This window comes from Rhinatrema bivittatum, chromosome 3, assembly GCF_901001135.1.
Source record: "Rhinatrema bivittatum chromosome 3, aRhiBiv1.1, whole genome shotgun sequence".
Classification (NCBI taxonomy): Eukaryota; Metazoa; Chordata; class Amphibia; order Gymnophiona; family Rhinatrematidae; genus Rhinatrema; species Rhinatrema bivittatum.
Genome location: NC_042617.1, coordinates 292,345,021 through 292,368,517, shown reverse-complemented (window position 1 = coordinate 292,368,517; position 23,497 = coordinate 292,345,021).

Genomic DNA, 23,497 nt, shown 5'->3' with positions numbered 1-23,497 from the left:
CTGCCTATTCACTATCTCAGTTTCTCTACAGCTCAGCCTTTCTGGGATCGCTGTTCCAGTGCCTGAGGGACTACAGCCCAGCCGGGCTCTTCCAGCTCGCTACTGCCACCTCTGGCGGTTCTCAAGAACTGTTTAATAAAAGAACTTGTGTGCGTGTGTGTGTGTGTGTGTGTGTCTCCCAATTCTGAGCCTGACCGGTGGTCCCTCTCGGGATCTTCCCCCGTGGGCATGGTCATCTGCCACCGGCCCAAGGATCCACCCACAACCATCATGAATAATAACAGCAAATAACAGTAAATAAAGAATAGTTGTTTCTCGGCAGGTTTCAAATGAATGGAAGTCACCTGCAGATTCTGGCTTTGGAAAATTAGGAAAGTCGAGTGTTATTTTGCCCATTCTCAGTGATGCGAGATTGGAGGAGAGTGGTGGTGGTCCCACTTCACAAGAGTGGAAGCAGAGAGGAGGCTGGAAAGTAAAGGCCAGTTATCCTCACCTCAGTGGTGGGAAAATTAATGGAGACTCTGCTGAAGGAGAGGATAATGAACGAGCTACAATCCGGTGGGTTGCTCGACCCAATGCAGCATGGATTCACCAGGGGAAGGTCCTGTCAGACAAATCTGATTGATTTTTTTGATTGAATGACTAAAGTATTGGATCAGGGAAGAACACTTGATGTGATTTACTTGGATGCTTGATATGGTTCCACATAGGAGATCTGTGAACAAAATGAGAAGCATAGGAGTGGGTGCCATGGTAGTAGCATGGATTGCAAACTGGTTGACTGACAGGAGACAGCGTGTAATGGTAAATGTCACCTACTCTGAAGAAAGAACAGTGTTAAGTGGAGTGCCACAGGGATCGGTTTTGGGACTGGTTGTGTTCAACATCTTTGTAAGCAACATTGCAGAAGGGAATATAAGGTATAGTTTGTCTATTTGTGGATGATGCTAAGACCTGCAACAGAGTGGACACACCGGAAGAAGTAGAGAAAATTAAAACTGCTTTAAGAAAACTTGAAGACTGGTCGAAGATTTGGCAGCTGGGATTCACTGCCAAGAAGTGTAGAGTCATGCATTCGGGTGCGGTAATCCAGAAGAGCTGTATGTGATGGGCAGTGAAAGACTAATGCGTACAGATTGGAAGAGAGACTTTGGTGTGATAGTGTCTGGTGATCTGAAGGCAGTGAAGCAATGTGAAAAGGCGATAGCTAAAGCCAGAAGAATGCTGGGCTACATAGAGAGTGGAATAACCAGTTGTTGTGCTTGAGGACCCAGCCAGGCTGTAGAACACCACGGGAACAGTCCAGGGCTACAGAGCAAGACAACTGAGCTAGAGAATCTTCGGCCTATACCAGCCACCTCTCCCGCAGAATCCTTGGATTCTGGCAGCCAGTAAGACTTAGATAGGGGATGAAGTTGAGGGTAGAGCTGGACTGGAACTGGCACTGATGAAGCTGAGCAGGACTGGAGGTGCAGGCTCCAGGACTGGAGGCTGAGGTCAGGCAGGGCTGAAAGCTGTAACAAGACTGAGGGTAAGACAACAGCTAGGTACAAGAACAGGGCAGGACCAGACAGGACAGGACAGAGACAAGACAGAGACTAGACCAGACAGATAACAATAAAGGCTCAGAGGCCATACACAGAAGACTTGAAGGTCACTTAGGCATAAGGCCTGAGAAGGCCGCAGAGCTAGGCTGAAAGCTAAAGAAGCCACAAGTCAGGGCTAGAGCAGAAGGCTTGGAAAAGCCACAGAACAAAACTAGAGCAGAAGGCTTGGGAAAGCCACAGAGCAAATCTAGAGTAGAAGGCTTGGAAAAGTCACAAAGCATTCAGAGACATGGGGCTAAGCAGGGAGCTGAGTAGATTCAATGACAAGGCCCTGCGCATAATCAGAGGCAGGGTTAAATAAGCTGAGTCATGAGGCCATGGAAAATATAACTGGAGAGAGGGTAGAAGCAGCTTCCTGAGGGAGGCTGCATAGCAGGCAAAATCACAATACCAGTAAGAAAAAAAGAGGTGATTATGCCCTTGTACAGGTCCTTGGTGAGGCCTTACCTGGAGTACTGCATTCAGTATTGGTGCTCATATCTCAAAAAGGATAAAGAGAGGCGGTCCAAAGAAGAGCGACCAAAATGATGTGGGGTCAGCACTGGAAGACTTATGAGGAGAGGCTGAAAGATCTGAATATGTACACCCTGGAAGAGAGGAGTTGCAAGGGAGATATGATACAGACCTTCAGATACCTGAAAAGTTTTAATGATGCGCAATCATCAAACCTTTTCCATCGGAAAGAAATCAATAGAACTAGGGGTCATTAAATGAAACTCCAGGGAGGACGACTCAGAACCAATGTCAGGAAATATTTCTTTACAGAGAGGGTGGCGAATGCCTGGAATGCCCTTCCAGGTGAAGGTGGTGAAGATGAAAACAGAGAAGGAATTCAAAGGGGCGTGGGATAAACACTGTGGATCCCTAAAAGCTAAGGATGGAAATGAAGAAGAGAGTGCATGGGGGTAACTTGCTGATGTGGCAGTTGCTATCCTTAATAAATAAGCCTTGATACTATTAATTCAACGCCATCACTGCTTTCTGCTTCAACAGCAGTGGGAAAATGAGAATTGGATTCAGACAGCAAACAACGAGGGCCCTGACTTTTACGATATGGGGAACAAATAAGCGTGGGGATAACTTGATTATGCAGCTTTTACTATCCTTAAACAATAAGCCTGATGCTTTTGATGCAACTCCAACATTGCTCTCTATTTCCATGGCCAAGGGTAAAGGAAAATTGGATTCAAACAGTATCCAATAAGGGCCCTGACTTTTACAGTCTGGGAAACTGATAAGCATGAGGGTAACCTACACAGTGCAGCAGATACTGGCTTAAGCTTGCTGGGCAGACTGGGTGGATCATGTGGACCTTTTCTACCGTCATTTCTATGTTTCTATGTTAAGTTCGCAGGAAACAAAATGCATGTTATAAACATAGAAACGTCATGGCAGAAAAAGACAGTATGGCCCATCCATCCAATTAATTTAGCATCATTTCCTTAGCGATCTGTATTTATCCCATGCTTTTTTGAATTCAGATACTATTTTTGTCTCCTCCACCTCCACTGGGAGGCTGTTCCATGCATCCACCACCCTCTCTGTAAAGAGATATTTCCTAAGATTGCTCCTGAATTTACCCTCTTTCACCCTCGTCTCATGACCCTTTGTTTTAGAGCCTCCTTTCCATTGAAAAAGACTCACCTCCTGGGCATGGAAACCTTCGAGATATTGGAATGTCTCTGTCATATCTCTCCTCTCTCACCTTTCCTCTAGGGTATACATGTTTGGATTTTGTCTATCCTCATCTGCTTTAGAACGAAGACCATGGACCATTTTAGTAGCCACCCTTTTGAAAGTGCAATCTCCAGATTTGTACACAGTATTCCAAGAGAGGTATCACTAGGGACCTGTACAGGGGCAATATCACCTCCCTTTTTCTACTGACCATTTCTCTTCCTATGTAGCCAAGCATATTTCTGGCTTTTACCATCGCTTTATCCAGGTCATCAGAAAAGATAACCCCCAGATCCTGCTCTTCCTTTGTACTTAGAAAAATTTCAACTCCAATACTATATCTTTCCCTTGAGCTTTGTTGCATTTGGTAGTCTGCGGGCCTGCCCCGCAGACTGCTGCACTTAACCTTCAGCCCACAGCCTGGGGGAGCAATCTCCAATGCCAGGGAAGGCCCTCAAATGGAAGTGCATTGGGCTGCCATGTTCTGCCAGTTTCCAATGCCGTCACCCTCTCTGAGTCCTCTTAAGGTGCACACGCCCGACACTGATTCATTTAAAGGACATTCAGCGAGAAAAGGTCAATGGTGCCCAGTGATGACCTCACTAACTAAGGCCTATAAAAGGCCATTGCAGCAGCTCCTCCATGCCTCGGCAATAGGTCTACTACTATCTAGTAGAGCAAGTTTCCTTAGCGTTCCTGCTTGTGTTCCTGGTCTTTGTCTCTTCAGTTTCTGGTCTCCTGTGTTTCTTGTTCCAGCGGTCTTTGTCTTTGTTTATGGTCAGTCTTCAGTTATTGGTAAAGTATTAGACTTGTGGTCAGTCTTCAGTATCTTCTGTTGTCTTGCCTGTCATCCTGTGCTGTTCCTCGCCTCACTGTCTGCCTATCTATCCCTCCTGCCCTTGGATGTATTTCCGGTTCTGACTTCGGCCTGCCTTGGATTATGCCTGAACTCTGCCTGCCACTGACCATTGCCTAATTTTCAACCATGCCTGAATTCCACCTGCCACTGACCACTGCCTACTCTCTGACCTCGTCTGTATCCTGCCAGCCCTGGATCCTGACTGATACCTGACTATCGCTACAGACCTTCAGCTCATTAGCAGAGGCTCCCGCCTAAGAACTGCTGGTCCCGGCACCCGAGGGCTCAAACTAAGGGGAACAAGGGCTGGTATAGGTGAAGCTCCAGTTTGGCCTCCACCTAATTCAGCTGAACCATCCGACAATGGGGACCTGCAGGCTCCAAGCTGTAGGTTGCGCCAACTCTACCTCAGCCCAAGGGTCCACACCCACAACAGGTTTTTGCATCCTAAATGCATTACTCTAAATTTTTTAGCATTAAATCTTAGCTGCCAGACCTTAGCCATTCCTTGAGTTTTGCTAGATCCCTCCTCATGTTTTCCACTCCTTCCTGGCTGTCCACCCTGCTACAGATTTTGATATCATTAGAAAAATGACAAACTTTTCCCAACAGCCTTTCTGTTGTGTCAGTCACAAAAATGTTGAAAAGAACTGGTCCAAGGTCCAATCCCTGAGGTGCACCATTAGTAATACTCTCTCCTCAGAGAAAACTCCATTTACCACTACTCTTTGCCTCCCATTCAGCCAGTTTCTAATCCAGTCAGTCACTCTAGGATCCATACCAAGGGTGCACAATTTATTTATAAGTCTTCTGTGTGGAACCGTATCAAAAGCCCCGCTGAACTCCAAGCACACTGAACGTCTGGTGATAAAGCAAGACCAGATGGACTTCGGGTGCCCAAGCTTCTAGGAGATCTATAATAATCTGCACAGTCAAACTGCTAAATATTGGATTCAGCTGGAGAATCAAAGATATTATATTTCTCCGATCATTTATGGACATGTAACCGATAGCCATTTTCGGTTACCAGAAAGCCTTGGGTAAATCCGGTTTTAAGTTAGAGCAGTGCAGGCCAGTAAGGGGGAGGATACCATTCAAATGCAGCCCCACCCTTTGAGGGATCTGGAATGAGGGATTGGAGATCTGCTCCCCCAGAGGGGAGGAGTCAGCAATCTGTATCGATTAACCCGCCAGGGGGGCGGAGTTTAGCAATCTGTTATGAATTAGGCTGCTGAGTTAGCAATCTGCTAGCGCTTACCCCGCCAGGAGGGCGGAGTAAGCGATCTGGTATCAATCAGCTCCTCCCAAGGGAAGGAGATAGCAGTCTGATAAGCTTGGCTCCTGTAGGAGGAGGAGTTTAGCAATCTGTTAGTGCTCTGCTCCCTCAGAGGGAAGGAGTAGCAACTGTTGTGCTTTGTTCCTGTAGAAACATGAGCCAGCAACCTGTATGATCCCCATGGGGAGATAGCTATCTGATATGGATCAGCTTCCTCAGAGAAAGGAGTAACACTTAGTAGAAATAGTGAATCCCTGGGCCGATGGCAGATGACAGCGCCCTCAAGTGGAGATCCTGAGAGGGACCACCAGCTAGGCTGGAATATTGAGACAAACACAGATAGTTCTTTATTAGACTGGAAGTAGAACCACCAGAGGTGGCAGTAGTGAGTTGATGTGCCCGGCAGGGCTGAAGTCCCTCTGATACTGTAACTACAATCTCTGAGTTGCTGAGCTGTAAGGAGAGACTATAGGTAGTGAGTAGACAGGGTATGCTGGGCATAACCAGTGGTAGATGATACACTCACAATTGTAGATATCTGTAATGTCTTCTTATGCAGCAGAGAATCTTCAGTATTCAGGAACAGGAGCTGCAGGCGAGTACTGGTTCCTATAGGCAGTCTGAAATAGAACTCACAATAACTGTGTATGGGATGGCTTCTGGAATAGAAGAGAGGCTAAAAGAGATTTAGGAACATAGGCCCTCGTGGAGCGAGTACCATTCCTATCTGTTAAACTGTAATAGTAATCCATAGGATATAGGTATGCAATATCTTCTGAGGAAGAAGAGAGTCTGAGAAAAATATTAGGAACAAGGGCCCTCGTGGAGCGAGGACCGGTTCCTGTCTGTAATAGGACTCACTGTGTTCATGTCTGCAATCGCCTCCAGGCAATAGGAGTCTTCTGAGTCTTCGGGAACGTAGGCCCTCAAGGAGCGAGTACCGGATCCCGTCCAACAATCTGAAGTCAAGAAGAGAGAGAGCGGAGCCCCTGAGGAGCGGGTACTCCTGGTAAGTTTGAAAAGGCCGAGCAGTGGAGAAAGGTTTTCCCTTGCTGACTCGGATCGTTGTTGCAAGTAGCGTGGACTGCCTAAGCAAGTCCCGTTGGAGTTCCTTGCTAACTCGCTTGTAGTTAGCAAAGACCTTTTAAATTGAAAACGGATGACGTCAGTAGGGGGGACGCCCCTAAGGTTCGCGCCCTTGCTGGTACAAAGTCTGGAGCGCACGCATGCGCGCGCCCTTACGTCATCGGGAACATGGCGGATCCGTAGCGTCAAGCCAGCCCAGGGATACTGGGACCAAGAGAAAGGGAGAAGCCGCGGCTGCATCTGTCCGGCTGAGCCGAAGGGAGTCACCACAAAGGTAGAGAGGGTGGAGCGAGGGCGAGAATAGGCATGAACGCAACACCAACCCTCTTGGGAAGTTTTTAAGAAGGTCCCTAGAGGGGCTCTGTGGGCTGCTTAGAGTTAGGAGGAAGTGAGGAGCTTAGCTTTTGTAGTTTTTTCAGGCCCAGTCAGGGAAAAGCAGGTTAACCCAGCCTGTGGAAGCTGATCAGGGTCAGGAGGATTCCATCCAGACTACTCACTAGCTGATTGGGATATCCCTCTGGGTATATTTTGAGAGGTTTCACATTTTCTTGGTAGGAGGCTTGGTGAGACTCTGTGCACCACCTGTTTTTGGGGCTGCCCAGATTAGGGAAGACCTGCCCCTCTACACCTAAACAAGGACAGAGGAGGTTGTGACCCGGTGCCAGGACCCTCTGGTGTTAAATTGTTCTTAAGGGAAGAGATTTGTTTAAGACTCAGGAGGACGTGTTTGGCTGTCCCTTCCTACCTGAAGGGAACATCCAAAGCTGCTGTTCCAGCATGATTCCTCCCATAAGGGATCCAAGCACCAAGAGAGTCTAAGAGAACAGTGAACTGTGAGTAACAAGTCAATTGAGAACACTGAGGACTTCACACAGGAGTCTTCGCCCCTGGGGAGAGAGAGAGGATTTGCAACTTTCTGTGCCAAGACTGTTTTGCCTATTTTTATCCAGGGTTGGAGGGGAATCCCTGCCACACAACAAAAATGGATATCTTTTCCACCCCGGATCTCCACTCTCTGGAAAGTGGGGATACCCTGGGTCTCTGTAAGAAATATATCTATACAGATGAGAAAAAACTGTAAAGTGAATAGCATAATTGTGGGGCTGAGCACTGATTCAATTATGCCTATATACCATTGCTTATCTGCAAGTAAACTTTAGTTTTGGACACCACCTCGGATTCTGGAGTGATTCTTGCACAGTGGGCCCACAGTGTGAACCTTCTTATGGGATACTCCTCTCCCAGGGGTACCCAAAATTACCAGACACCCTTAGCATGCGGGACTTTGAAAAGTAACTTTTCCTCCATTAAACAAAGGACCCACGCCTTGGGGAAAAAAAGAGACTGCATCTACCACGAGCCTGGGTCCCTGCCCCAAAGAAACTATAAATAAGTTTATGGCCCCAGCCATGAAGAACAGTCACAACAGGTTGGGGTAACTTTAAATGGCGCCAGTGAACATTTATTTATTTATTTATTTATTTCAGATTTTTATATACCGGCATTCGAGACAGCAGTCACATCGTGCTGGTTCACATAAAACAGGGGTGCATAGTAAACATAACTATAACAATGGTGTTGAAAAGGCAGTTACATATAACAGGGTGATAAGAACTTGGCTGAGAAGGAAGAGAAAGGAAAGGTTATTAAAATTCACACAGGTAAACGATAGAAGATAAGGATGACCATGGTGTATTTGGAGATTAGTTAACCGAGTTGGAGAATAGTTAACCATGTTGGAGATTAGTTAACCATGGTATAGTTGGAGATTAGGGGTGGCTTGGTGGTGTTCTATCAATTGGCGTCCGGGAAAGCTTGTGTGAATATCCAGGTCTTTAGTCTTTTTTTGAAAGTTGAGATGCATGGTTCTGTTCTTAGATTTGACGGGATGGAGTTCCATAACGGTGGAATGGCTGTAGAGAAAGCCCGGTCTCTTAGTGTGCAGTGTCTGGTGGATTTGGACGGTGGTACCTGTAGCGATCCCCTGTATGCATCTCTTGTCGGTCTTGACGAATTATGTAGTCGGAGAGGGATCTGTAGGTCAATGGGGGCCAGTTGGTTGATGTTTTTGTATGTGGTAAGCATGGCCTTGTATATTATTCTAAAGTGTATAGGTAGCCAATGGAGGCTCTTTAGAATGGGGGTTATGTGGTCCCTTCTCCTGGTATTTGTCAGAATTCGTGCAGCTGCATTTTGCACCATCTGAAGCGGTTTGGTGTATGACGCGGGCAGGCCAAGTAGGATGGTGTTACAATAGTCTAATTTTGAAAAAATGATTGCTTGTAGGATGGTTCTGAAATCTTGGGCATGGAAAAGTGGTCTAATTCTTTTCAGCACTTGTAGTTGGTAGAAACAGTCTTTGGTGGTTTTGTTAATAGTGGCTTTGAAATTCAGGCGATTATCAATTAAGACTCCTAGGTCTCTCACTTGTGTGATTGTTGGCGTGGCTTGTTGTGCAGAGGTGATGGTGCTGTTTTCTGAGGCGATGAGCAGGAGTTCAGTTTTGCCGGAATTTAATACCAGGTTTAGGCTGGTGAGGAGGAGTTTAATTTTTTGAAGGCATTTATCCCAGTAAGCTAGAGTTTTTGCGAAGGAATCCTTAATGGGTATCAGGACCTGGATATCGTCCGCATAAAGGAAGTGTTTGAGGTTGAGGTCGGTGAGAAGTTGGCATAACGGTATAAGGTAAATGTTAAATAAAGTAGGAGACAGGGAGGACCCCTGTGGGACTCCTACTGACGACGGGTGTTGAGAGGATTCTTTGTTCTGTATCTTGACCTTGTATCCTCTATTGCTGAGAAATGATATGAACCAAGATAGAGCTGTGCCTGAGATACCTATGGAGGCTAACTGGTTAATGAGTAATGAATGATTAACGGTGTCAAAGGCTGAAGAAAGGTCCAGTAGGATCAGTAAGAAGGCTTGACCTTTATTGAGGCCCAGGATGAGGTGATCTGTTAAGGAAATGAGGAGGGACTCCGTGCTTAGTGTTTTGCGGAAACCGTATTGTGATGGGAAAAGGAGGTTGTTTTCTTCAATGTAGTTTGAGAGTCAGGTGTTCACCAATTTCTCCATAATCTTGGCTATGAAGGGGAGGTTGGCGATCGGACGGTAGTTGTTTGGGTCATTAGGATCTAGATTAGGTTTCTTGAGTAGAGGTTTGAGAGAGGCCAATTTTAGGTCATCTGGGTAAGATCCTTGCGTTAATGAGCAATTTATGATGTCTGACAGGGATTTGGAGATGGAGTCAGGAATTGATAGAAGCAATTTCGAGGGGATGTGGTCCGAAGGGTGAGAAGATGGTTTCATTTTCCGTAGTATACCTTGGATCTCAATGGAAGAAGTGAGTTCCAGTTCTTCTAAGCGGGAATTTTTTTGAAGGTGGTCTGATGTGGTGTTGAAGTAGAAGCGGTGTTAGGGGGCAGTTGAGTTAGAAGTTTGCTGATTTTGTTGTTGAAAAATAGCGCTAGTTCTTCCGCTTTAGATTTGGCTTGGTTTAGAGCGATTTCTGATGGGTTTATTTGAGTGAGGTTAGAGACGTAGCTAAAGAGGGCTTTAGCGTCGAAGATTAGGTGGTGGATCTTGGATGCGTAGTAGTTCCTCTTGGATCTTAATGTATTGGATTTGTATTGGTGAAGAGTTAATTTATAGGTAGATAGAGTGATGGTGCATGGGTTTTTGCGCCATTTAGCCTCATTTTGTCTTAGCAGTAGTTTAAGCTTTCTTAGTTCTAGGGTAAACCATGGTTGCCTTTTGGAGGAGTTGGGGTGAGGTTTTTTTGTTGTTAGAGGGCATAGCTTGTTTGCTATCGATTCCGTGATGGTGTTCCAAGATCGAAGCGCTGAATTCGGATTGGTGAAGTCTACTTGGGTGAGATGTGATGATAAGTGATTGCTAAGATCTTCTGTGGTGCATGTTTTCCTGTAAGTGAAGCAATGTGAGGGTATGTGAGATGGACTGGTATCTTTTATTGAAAATGAGGAAGTTATGAGGGAGTGATCTGACCATGGTACCTTCGTGCAGGTGGGGTGCTGGACCAGTTTGATTGCTGTATTGACGAAGATAAGGTCTAACGTGTGTCCGGCTTTGTGTGTGGGTTCGTTAACTAGTTGAGTGAAACCTAAAGCGGAGTATGCTGTGAGTAAGGCTTCGCAGTTAGGTGATAATATGGAGATGTCGACGTGCAGGTTGAAGTCACCTACGATTATAGCTGGGGCATCTAGATTGATAAGGGAAGTAGTTAATTCGACCAGAGGAGAGGCGTCTGTTTCCAGTAAGCCTGGAGGAGCGTAGAGAAGTAAAATTTGGAGTTTGTCTGACGAGAAGAAGCCAAATTCGAGTTTCGAGTCGGTGTAGGAGGAGTGTTGAGTGAATCTGAGGTCCTTTTTTGTAGCTAGGAGGATTCCTCCTCCTTTTTTTTTTTCCCTGACGTGGGATGGGGAAGAAGTTGTATGTCTCTGTGGGTAATTGGTTAATTATTGCAGTGTCTGAAGGTTTGAGCCATGTCTCAGTAATTGCGCATATATCCGGTTTCACATCGATGAGATAGTCGTTTAGTATTACTGATTTCTTAGTTAGGGATTGTGCATTGAATAGTGTTAACGTAAATAGTGAAAGGCCTAGCAGTTGGCTAATGGGAGTGATCACGATTGGAGAGAGGGATTTAAGGTTGTGGTGATTGGCGTGTCGAGATGAATGTCCTTTGGAAGGTGGAGAGTGTGGGAGGATTGGGATTGGAAAGGATGGAGACATTCTTCTCAGATTGTTGGAGTGTAAGTTGGAGTGGCTGGACTAGATGCTGGATGCTGGGCTGGCTGGACTGGATGCTGGACTGGCTGGACTGGATGCTGGACTAGATGCTGGAGTGGCTGGACTGGATGCTGGACTGGATGCTGGATGCTGGACTGGCTGGACTGGATGCTGGACTAGATGCTGGATGCTGGAGTGTCTGGACTGGATGCTGGATGCTGGACTGGCTGGACTGGATGCTGGACTAGATGCTGGATGCTGGAGTGGCTGGACTGGATGCTGGATGCTGGAGTGGCTGGACTGGATGCTGGACTGGATGCTGGATGCTGGAGTGGCTAGACTGGATGCTGGATGCTGCGGTGGCTATAACAGGTTTTGGCTGTAATGCAGGTAGTAAACTCCGTAGGGCTTCAGCACGTTTACTATCTGTTACTATAGTGTTGTTATGGCTGAAGTTACTTACGAGGGTATGGGTCGGGCCTCCTCGGGGCTAGTCGAAGGGGCGAGACAAAGGGGCCTGCCCCTTTGTCGCGCTCCTTCGACGCGCGGCGCACGGCGTGCGACGCCGAAGGTGTGAGCAAATTTAAAACCCCACAGGCTGGCTCCCGATTGGAGGCGCGGTTTGGGTGGGCGGGGCTCGGCGATTTCGGCGCGATTCTGCTTTTTTTCAGATTTAAGTTGTTATTTTTTTGCCTGGCTGAGTGCCGCGTTATCGGCACCGAGGCCGGCTGGTTGGGGAGAGAGTAGCACTGACCTTCCCCCGGCAGGGCTCGGCGCCGATCGCGCAGGCCTTCCCCAATCGCGGCTGCAAGCCAGATGAAATGGCGCCGGACGTCTCTGTAAATTTAAAACCCCACAGGCTGGCTCCCGATTGGAGGCGCGGTTTGGGTGGGCGGGGCTCGGCGATTTCGGCGCGATTCTGCTTTTTTTCAGATTTAAGTTGTTATTTTTTTGCCTGGCTGAGTGCCGCGTTATCGGCACCGAGGCCGGCTGGTTGGGGAGAGAGTAGCACTGACCTTCCCCCGGCAGGGCTCGGCGCCGATCGCGCAGGCCTTCCCCAATCGCGGCTGCAAGGCAGATGAAATGGCGCCGGACGTCTCTGTAAATTTAAAACCCCACAGGCTGGCTCCCGATTGGAGGCGCGGTTTGGGTGGGCGGGGCTCGGCGATTTCGGCGCGATTCTGCTTTTTTTCAGATTTAAGTTGTTATTTTTTTGCCTGGCTGAGTGCCGCGTTATCGGCACCGAGGCCGGCTGGTTGGGGAGAGAGTAGCACTGACCTTCCCCCGGCAGGGCTCGGCGCCGATCGCGCAGGCCTTCCCCAATCGCGGCTGCAAGGCAGATGAAATGGCGCCGGACGTCTCTGTAAATTTAAAACCCCACAGGCTGGCTCCCGATTGGAGGCGCGGTTTGGGTGGGCGGGGCTCGGCGATTTCGGCGCGATTCTGCTTTTTTTCAGATTTAAGTTGTTATTTTTTGCCTGGCTGAGTGCCGCGTTATCGGCACCGAGGCCGGCTGGTTGGGGAGAGAGTAGCACTGACCTTCCCCCGGCAGGGCTCGGCGCCGATCGCGCAGGCCTTCCCCAATCGCGGCTGCAAGGCAGATGAGGCATGGAGCGCAGGGTGTGAAGTCGGACGAAATCGATTAGGAATCGCTGTATGCCAACTGTTTCAATTAGGCGGATGTTTAAGGCAAGAACTGCAAAAATAAGAAAAATGGCCACTCTTCCCACCGAAAGTGCTGTTCCCACTGAAAGAACAAGGAGCTAACAAAAGCGCACCAAACGAGGTACGTCAGTGAATGTATGATGTCATCAGTCGGGATTGCGCCTGGACGTATGTGAAACGTCATTATGCTGCCAGCAATTTAGCACGAGGCATAGTCTATGTGGAGCTCATTACTATCGTTGCAGTTGGTTCAAGTACAAATATTATAGAATGCAGTGATGCAGCACGCAAACTTCACTCAATGACTGCCAATTTCGTAACACAGAGGAGTGCAAAGCAGTGCCGGATCGCTGGACCAAGATGACCTCATTGTGGGAGCCGCTTTGGGAGACACCTCACCCACCGTTGAGATGTCAGTTTTCTTCATCCCGCGTGGTAGGGTTAAAATCATCCTCAAAGGCGCTCAAGTGATGGGGGCTTGGAAATGCCGGCACTGTTATACCCTGCAGACAGCTCAACCCATCTAGCTCCAGTGTTGCAACTATCTTGGCCTAATTTTCAAGGTGGCCAAGTTAATGAGCACTGCGCCTGACCCCCAAATCACCAGTGCTCAGCTAACGACTGCCTTAAAGTGAACCACTGTGATTTGACAGTCAATTTTGCCATCCAAGGGATCCGATGGCAGCAGGAACCAAGCAACTAGAGAATCAGTGCCAATAGGAGCAACCGCCAGTTCAGCTGTCCCAACTGGCAAAGGATGAATATCACAGCCAAGGGCGGTGGTCGAAGCCTACCAGACCAGCAGTATCAGAGCTTTGCAGGTGACTAAGAGGGAACAACCGCCTTTGAGGCTGAGTTAAAAGCTGAACAAGGTTCAGAGAGAGGTAGGCCTATCCTTAGGACATCACTCAAGCAGGTTTGGCCCTAGGGGACGTGGCAATGTTTACCAGCAATGCGGCCAGGAGAAGTGAATAGAAGAAGAGGTTTCTCAGCAGATGTGGGATCTACCAGATCTAGTTCATCTGAGAGGATGCCACTCTGGAGATCCGGAGTGCTCAAGGAGTCGGCCAAATGGAATATGACAACCAGCTCCAGGGTGGCCAGAGAAAGGTTCAACATTGTGCCCCCAAGGTTAATCTCTACTCTAAAGAGCCCAAGACCTACCAAGAATATTCCATCCAGGAAATGAAGGGGGTGCCAGGTGTTGTCCAGCTTGAGGGCTTTTCAACCGGCAGCAGTTCCCCAAGATCTAGACTGCATCAGATGACCGGCCTCCAGTGAATCATCGGTGGCCCTGTCCACCTACAGTCTGAGGATGCCAAATGAGTTATTTGACCAAAATTTACAGCCTGACATAAGAGACTAATCTTAGATGGTCCCAAGCACCTGCACTGATCTGATGGGACTTCTATGAGCCTCCCAAGCAGAGAGGCTAGTTTGCCAAACAGTCCAACTGGATTTTGGCCTTCACCACCCATATGTCTCAATGCACATCATAGAATATGTGGAGGCAAATAGAAAAGAATGGCTAAGGGAGGAAGTGGATCTGCGTATCACTTAAAATTCCACTGACCCCAGCTTTAGGAGAGCCCATCCTGACTACCCAAAAGAGGTGGCCAAGCTCACCAGCAAGATGATGCTGGGCCGCAGCATTCGTAAACATGCTGCAGTATATCACCATATGCTTGGGCCTCCCATGGAGCACATCATCCATTGTCAGCTTCCCTGTGGAGTAACTATCCTCAAACCTCATCATGACCATTACGAATCTTTGTCTTTCCTCCCTGTGGGCCAGGAGTAATAAAAGAAAGAAGAAAACCTGGTCTTATTGTTTTCTATAGTGGAAAATTAAATGTGTTATCTCTGAAGAGAGGGTAAAGTTGTTATAAATGTTACCTCTGTTTTGTGGGATGTTTGGAGAACATGTTTATGCCAGAGACTGGTTGTTTTCCTCCCTTGAGGAAAGCATTTTCATTTGGACTTTTAACAATCGAGTTCTAACCTTCAATCAACCCGATGACCTGGCCAATCAAGAAGTCTAGAAGGCAAGAAGACCCTACCTAATGGTTAATGGTGGACTTTCACATCTCAGTTAATTTGATATTCCTTACCAATTTTGGCAGACAGATGATGAAATGCTAAGAGAAATCAGGGAAGCTAACCAATTTGGCAGTGCAATAATAATGGGAGATTTCAACTACCCCAATATTGACTGGGTAAATAGAACATCAGGACTTGCTAGAGACATAAAGTTCCTGGATGTAGTAAATGACTGCTTCATGGAGCAATTGGTTCAGGAACCAACAAGAGAGGGAGCTATTTTAGATTTTATTCTTAGTGGAACGCAGGATTTAGTGAGAGAGGTAACGGGGTGGGGCCACTTGGCAACAGTGATCATAACATGATCAAATTTAAACTAATAACTGGAAGGGGGACAATAAGTAAATCTGCAGCTCTAACACTAAACTTTCAAAAGGGAAACTTTGATAAAATGAGGATAATAGAAAAAAACTAAAAGGTGTAGCTGCAAAGGTTAAAAGTATTCAACAGGCATGGACATTGTTTAAAAATATAATCCTAGAGGCGCAGTCCATATGTATTCCACACATTAAGAAAGGTGGAAGGAAGGCAAAATGATTACTGTCATGGTTAAAAGATGAGGTGAAAGAGGCTATTTTAGCCAAAAAAAATCCTTCAAAAATTGGAAGAAGGATCCATCTGAAGAAAATAGGATAAAACATAAGCATTGTCAAGTTAAGTGTAAAACATTGATAAGACAGGCGAAGAGAGAATTTGAAATGAAGTTGGCCATAGAGGCAAAAACTCATAATAAAAACTTTTTTAAATATATCCGAAGCAAGAAACCTGTGAGGGAGTCGGTTGGACCATTAGATGACCGAAGGGTTAAAGGGGCTATTAAGGAAAATAAGGCCATTGCAAAAAGACTAAATTAATTCTTTGCTTCTGTGTTTACTAATGAGGATGTTGGGGAGATACCAGTTCCGGAGATGGTTTTCAGGGGTGATGAGTCAGACAAACTGAATGAAATCACTGTGAACCTGGAAGATGTAGTAGGCCAGATTGACAAACTAAAGAGTAGCAAATCACCTGGACAGGATGGTATGCATCCTAGGGTACTGAAGGAACTCAAAAATGAAATTTCTGATCTATTAGTTAAAATTTGTAATCTATCATTAAAATCATCCATTGTACCTGACGTCTGGAGGGTGGCCAATGTAACCCCAATATTTAAAAAAAGCTCCAGGGGCGATCCGGGTAACTATAGACCAGTGAGCCTGACTTCAGTGCCGGAAAAATAGTGGAAACTATTCTCAAGATCAAAATTGTAGAGCATATAGAAAGACATGGTTTTATGGAACACAGTTAACATGGATTTACCCAAGGGAAGTCTTGCCTAACAAATCTGCTTCACTTTTTTGAAGGAGTTAATAAACATGTGGATAAAGGTGAACCAGTAGATGTAGTGTACTTGGATTTTCAGAAGGCGTTTGACAACGTCCCTCATGAGAGGCTTCTACGAAAACTAAAAAGTCATGGGATAGGAGGCGATGTCCTTTCGTGGATTACAAACTGGTTAAAAGACAGAAAACAGAGAGTAGGACTAAATGGTCAATTTTCTCAGTGGAAACAGAGAGTAGGATTAAATGGTCAATTTTCTCAGTGGAAAAGGGTAAACAGTGGAATGCCTCAGGGATCTGTACTTGGACCGGTGCTTTTCAATATATATATAAATGATCTGGAAAGGAACACGATGAGTGAGGTTATCAAATTTGCGGATGATACAAAATTATTCAGAATAGTTAAATCACAAGCGGATTGTGATACATTATAGGAAGACCTTGCAAGACTGGAAGATTGGGCATCCAAATGGCAGATGAAATTAAATGTGGACAAATGCAAGGTGTTGCATATAGGGAAAAATAACCCTTGCTGTAGTTATACGATGTTAGGTTCCATATTAGGAGATACCACCCAGGAAAAAGATCTAGGCATCATAGCGGATAATACTTTAAAATCGTCGGCTCAGTGAGCTGCAGCAGTCAAAAAAGCAAACAATGTTAGGAATTATTAGGAAGGGAATGATTAATAAAACAGAAAATGTCATAATGCCTCTATATCGCTCCATGGTGAGACCGCACCTGGAATACTGTGTACAATTCTGGTCGCCGCAACTGAAAAAAGATATAGTTGCGATGGAAAAGGTACAAAGAAGGGCAACCAAAATGATAAAGGGAATGGAACAGCTCACCTATGAGGAAAGGCTGAAGAGGTTAGGGCTGTTCAGCTTGGAGAAAAGATGGCTGAGAGGGGATATGATAGAGGTGTTTAAGATCATGAGAGGTCTTGAACGAGTAGATGTGAATCGGTTATTTACACTTTCGAATAATAGAAGGACATGGGGGCATTCCATGAAGTTAGCAAGGAGCACATTTAAGACTAATCGGAGAAAATTCTTTTTCACTCAACGCACAATAAAGCTCTGGAATTTGTTGCCAGAGGATGTGGTTAGTGCAATTAGTGTAGCTGGGTTCAAAAAAGGTTTGGATAAGTTCTTGGAGGAGAAGTCCATTAACGGCTATTAATCAAATTTACTTAGGGAATAGCCACTGCTATTAATTGCATCAGTGGCATGGGATCTTTTTAGTGTTTGGGTAATTGCCAGGTTCTTGTGGCCTGGTTTGGCCTCTGTTGGAAACAGGATGCTGGGTTTGATGACCCCTTAGTCTGACCCAGCATGGCAATTTCTTATGTTCTTATGAAGGATTTAGTTGGCTCAATATTCAGCGCTTGCCAGGAAAATAATTTAGCTGGATATGACTTATCCGGCTAAGTTACAAAGGATATTCAGTGTTGAATATCTGCGGTCAAGGTGCTACTTAGTAGGATAAGTTAAATCTGGCTAAGTTAGATCAGCTCTATGGATGATCTGAATTATCCGATTAACTTAACCAGATAAGAATGAATATCACTAATTATCCAGTTAAGTTAACCAGATAAGTAGTGCCACCCAGATCTGCCCACTGCCCGCCCACAAATTGGCTGGCTAAAAGTTAGCCTGATAAGTGACTTATCTGGCTATCTAGCAATCGCTGATTTTCAGCGGACCATTAGATAGCCGAATAAGTCCTTCTTATCCAGCTATCCAGCGCTAAACGTGCTTTTGGTATTGGGCCCACTATGTTTGTCTGACAAATCTTGTGTTATATAATGTGCTTGTGCATTAAAATTTTTCATTTATTATGTGTATATTATTTATGCACTGTTTGTACAAAGAAGAAATTTGAAAAAGTCCTCGTATAAAAATTGAAATAATTGTTTGAATTGGTGTCCTTGGATTTATTTCACTATGATAACAAAGTAATCGTTTCCTTTGTAGGTTGGGTGCCAACTTCCCTTCCGGTGCCTTTTAACTGTTTTCTTTTAGAAAGAAGCCTCAGTGTGACTTGGCTCTCAGAGGAAAAACATCTTAATTTTTAATTCTCTCACCCCAGGTTTGGAGAAGCATCTTCTATGTTTCTTCCAATCACATGGAATTGCCAGGGTTATCTGTTCTCCAGCCTGAAGGACCCCAAAAGAGAGTTCTTTCCCCCTATAGGAAAGGGTGATTGATTATATCATCATGTTTTTTTTTATACAGGATGGTGAGAGCATCTCATACAGGGTGGTGAGGGCACCCTATGTCTGCTGGCAGTTTCAGTGCCAGCCTTTTCATCAAATGTTTCCATGATTTATATGTCTTATCTAACATTTCCTTTGTAGGATGAAAGCTGCAGGCCATGAATGGTCGTGCCTACACCAGGTGTAGAGCCTGTTTGTGTCTGGGGCCCCACCCAAGTAGAAACGGCTGCTTTGCTGTCCCATGAAGGGGATAAGGGGAATGGAACAACTCCCCTATGAGGAAAGACTAAAGAGGTTAGGACTTTTCAGCTTGGAGAAGAGACGACTGAGGGGGGATATGATAGAGGTGTTTAAAATCATGAGAGGTCTAGAACGGGTAGATGTGAATCGGTTATTTACTCTTTCGGATAGTAGAAGGACTAGGGGACACTCCATGAAGTTAGCATGGGGCACATTTAAAACTAATCGGAGAAAGTTCTTTTTTACTCAACGCACAATTAAACTCTGGAATTTGTTGCCAGAGAATGTGGTTCGTGCAGTTAGTATAGCTGTGTTTAAAAAAGGATTGGATAAGTTCTTGGAGGAGAAGTCCATTACCTGCTATTAAGTTCACTTAGAGAATAGCCACTGCCATTAGCAATGGTTACATGGAATAGACTTAGTTTTTGGGTACTTGCCAGGTTCTTATGGCCTGGATTGGCCACTGTTGGAAACAGGATGCTGGGCTTGATGGACCCTTGGTCTGACCCAGTATGGCATTTTCTTATGTTCTTATGTTCTTATGAATTATATTTCCACAAGTGTGTATTGTAATGCAATAAGTTATTTATTTATTTATTTATTTATTTAATTAAGGTTTTTATATACCGGCAATCATGAGGACATATCTTGCTGGTTTACATGAAACGGGGTGCATTAAATACATCAAACTAAAACTGTGGTGATCGAAGGAAACAGTTACAATTAACAAGGGTCACAGAACTTGGAGAAGAAGGAAGAGATAGGAAAGAATAACTGGTTAGACAAAATACAAATTAAATTAATTAAATACTATGTACAAATGGTATTAATGGTTGAATGTTTTGGGGAGTCCTTGGATTGAGTCCTTGGATTGTGTCATTAGATTGTGTCTGGGAAAGCTTGCTTGAATAATAATAATGTGTCTGGGAAAGCTTGCTTGAATAATAATAATGTGCTCTACTATTGTGAAAATCTGTGCATGAATTTCCATCTGTGTCCAGATTTCACTAACTAGGAAGGGAGTGTAACCGACAGCCATTTTCGGTTACCAGTAAGCCCTGGGTAAGTCCTGTTTTAAGTTAGAGCAGTGCAGGCCAGAAGGGGGAGCATACCATTCAAATGCAGCCCCTCCCTTTGAAGGATCTGGAATGGCCATCCTTCTTGGGAAGTTTTTTGTTTATATATTTATTGAAATTTTTAAATTCATACAAAGAAAAAAACCTTTGCACAGTAACATCGAGAGAGATATAAGAGGAAAAGAAAAGATTAATACAAATCACTTTATAGTAGTGTGATCATCTGCCTAAAACAAATCATTACTCTCTCTAAAAAAGACCCACAACAAATTTGGGGGAAATCAGAAAATATAAGGAGAACAAGGAAAATAGATAAACAAATCTATATATTACAACAAACTATGAGAATTTAACACCCCAATTTGATAGATCAACTATATCTCTAAAAAGACTCTGGACTAGATGCAGAATTCACCACTCTAGTGCTCAAAAAATCCCTCAGCTGGTCATAAGCAGAGAAAATAAATGTATTAGCTTTCAGTTTAACAACACATTTGGATGGGTATCGTAGAAGAAACGCTGTGCTGAGAGCTAAAACTTCCAAGTGCAAAGCCAGAAAACCCCTTGCGTCGATCCTGCATTATCTTGGATAAATCTGGATAAATCCAGACAATGCCAATCTCCAAATAAAGAATCATTTAAATTCTAAAAATAAGTCTTCATCACAAAACCAACATCTTGCTCATGAAAGAAAGAGACTTAACATGGTAGACCTTTCAGTCACTTCAACGATAGAATTTTGGAAGTAAGTAGATAAATTCACGAAGTCAACATTAGATTGGACCTGATTTACAGGTAGAAACAAAACTATCAAAAGTAGGAATCTTCTCCGCTGGGATCTTTAGGACTTCAAGAAAATAATGTCTAAGCGTTAATCAAGGCATTTCACCCATTACTTTGGGGACATTTAAAAATCTCAAGTTTAAATGCCTAATTTGATTTTCCAAATTTCCCAACATCCTGGAGAGGAAGTAACGCTCATGAATTATCGTGGCATTCACAGCTTTTATATCCTTAACATCACTCCCCAGGGATTGTAAAGTCTCCGACTGCTCCCTCAGAATTCTTTGGTAATCCTGAGCAACACTGTCCAGCTTCTAGGAGACAGAATCAGTCCGTAAAGAATGGTCATTAAAGGACAGACAGATTCACAATCAAATCCCAGAGTGACTCTAGGGAAACCACACCCAGTTTAACAAACAATGGGGGAGCCCAAGGAGCTGAATACTCACCTTCCAGACAGCTCCAGCTTCCAGCAAACTCCGCTCTGACAAAGACTCCAAAGTGGGATCGCCACCAGTGGCAGCACTATCCTCTCCTACAGAGTGAAGAAAATGCTGAGACGGCAGAGAGCTCGGCCCCTCTCCAGCCGAAATGCCAACACCACCCTCCAAGCAGACAGTGGTTGTGAAGTCATCAACATGCGCTCCGAGTGAGTCGGCTGGCAGCGGGGATCGCATAACAGGCGGGCTGAGAGAAACATCCCCAGGCGAAAACAGAGCTCCTCTCTGTGTCTCGAAGTCCACAAGTCCAGGGTAGGAACAGTGTACTCAGTGATGGAACACTGATCCATGGGGAGCGAGGATTCAGAAGGGAAAACCCTCACTCTCCCATTCCCTGGTATGGAGCATTATCCGAGGAAAGAAAAACAAGAAACAGGTAAATTAGGGAGCAGTAGAGTACTGAGTACTCACTCCATCATTTTGAATTTTTCCGCTCTTGGGACGTTTTTAGGCAGTCCCCTAGAAGGGGGCTGTGGGCAGTCCCTTATGGTTTGCTTAGAGTTAGGAGAGAGTGAGGAGCTTAGCAATTGTTTTTTTCAGGCCCAGTCAGGAAACGTAAGCTAACCCAGCCTGTGGAAGCTGACCAGGGTCGGGAGGGGCTCCATCCAGACTACTCAATAGCTAGATGAGATATCCCTCTGGGTATATTTTCAGGGTTTTTAAGTTTTTTTTGGTAAGAGGCTTGGTGAGACCCTGTGCACCACCTAGATGCAGGGATTTTGGAACCCTGTATTTGGGACTGTCCAAGTTAGGGAAGACCTGCCCCTATACACCTCGATAAGGCCGGAGGAGGTGGTAACTCGATGCCAGGACCCTCCAGTGTTAAATTGTTTTTCAAGGGAAGAGATTTGTTTAAGACTCAGGAGGGAGTGCTTGGCTGCCCCTTCCTACCTGAAGGGAACATCCAAAGCTGCTGTTCCAGCGGGATTCCTCCCATAAGGGATCCAAGCACCAAGAAAGTCTAATAGAACAGCGAACTGTGAGTAACAAGTCATATGAGAACACTGAAGACTTTTCCCCTGGGGAGAGAGAGAGGATTTGCAACTTTCTGTGCCAGGACTGTTTTGCCTATTTTTATCCAGGGTTGTAGGGGAATCCCTGCCACACAACAAAATTACCAGAGACACACTTAGCACTCACTGCCTTGAAAGATAACTTTTCTCCCATCCAACAAAGGACCTACACCTTGGAGAGAAAAGAGACAGTGGTTACCGCTAGCCTGTCCCAAAGAGACTATAAATAAATTTATGGCTCCACCAATGCAGGACAGGCACACCACGGTGGGGTTACAGACAATTTAGTGAAAAAAGGCTATGGAAATGTCAACACACCTTAAAAGAACTGGACTGAGAAAACAGCAGTACCGGAAGACAAGATGGTGTCAGAGATGGGTGCTTTTGCTGACGGCATTTCAGAGCAAATGCTTAGAGAGCAATTTGCAAATCAGAGCACGATGACTGCTGTGATAGATCAAAAGCTGGGGCATCACGACGAGCGGCTTACTGGGCTAGATGAAGCCATTGAGCAGTTGCAAAAAAGTAGCCAGCAACTTGAGCTTATATCATTTTTATTATGTTTCATAACAATCACCTTAAAGGTGACAAGACAGAGAGATTATAGTACCGCTGTCATCCAGTCGGTACTAATGCCACATCAGTAGATTGCTACCCGAGGATATTTTCATCTATGGACACTGAGACATAGACAGTTTGGACAGTAAAGACCAAGTCTGTAGTCTTGAGTGGTTGGTAACCAAGGAGTAATTTTTTGCCGTCTTAGTGGAGAGAAGTACTTGTGGTGAGTGTGAGAATGATGTTTTGTATGTTTGGCTATGTACTGAAGAGGACTATGTTATACTCTTATAAAAATGAGTTTCTGTTCGATTGAAATAAACAGAATTTAAAAAAAATAAAAAAGAAATCCAAGCATACTATGTCCAGCGCTCTTCCTTGATCCAGCTCTCTGGTCACCCAGTCAAAGAAATTGATAAGATTCGTCTGACAAAATTTAACTTTGGTAAAACCATGCTGCCTCACATCTTGCAATCCATTGGATTCCAAAAATTGCACCAGCCTTTGTTTTATCAGCGATTCCGTTAGTTTGCTCACCAGAGAGGTCAGACTAACTGGCCTGTTGTTCCCAGACTCATCCTTACTTTAGTCCTGGGGGGATTCTGCGCTACTGCGGAGCACAGAATTTGCTCATTATTGCCAAATTCTGCACAGAAAATGGCAGAGGAGACCCCAGCATGCCGCCAATGGAGCGCACCGTTCGTGGCAAAGATGAAGGCCCCCGGCATGCCACAAACGAAGTGTGTGCCCCATTCGCGGCGCACTCCT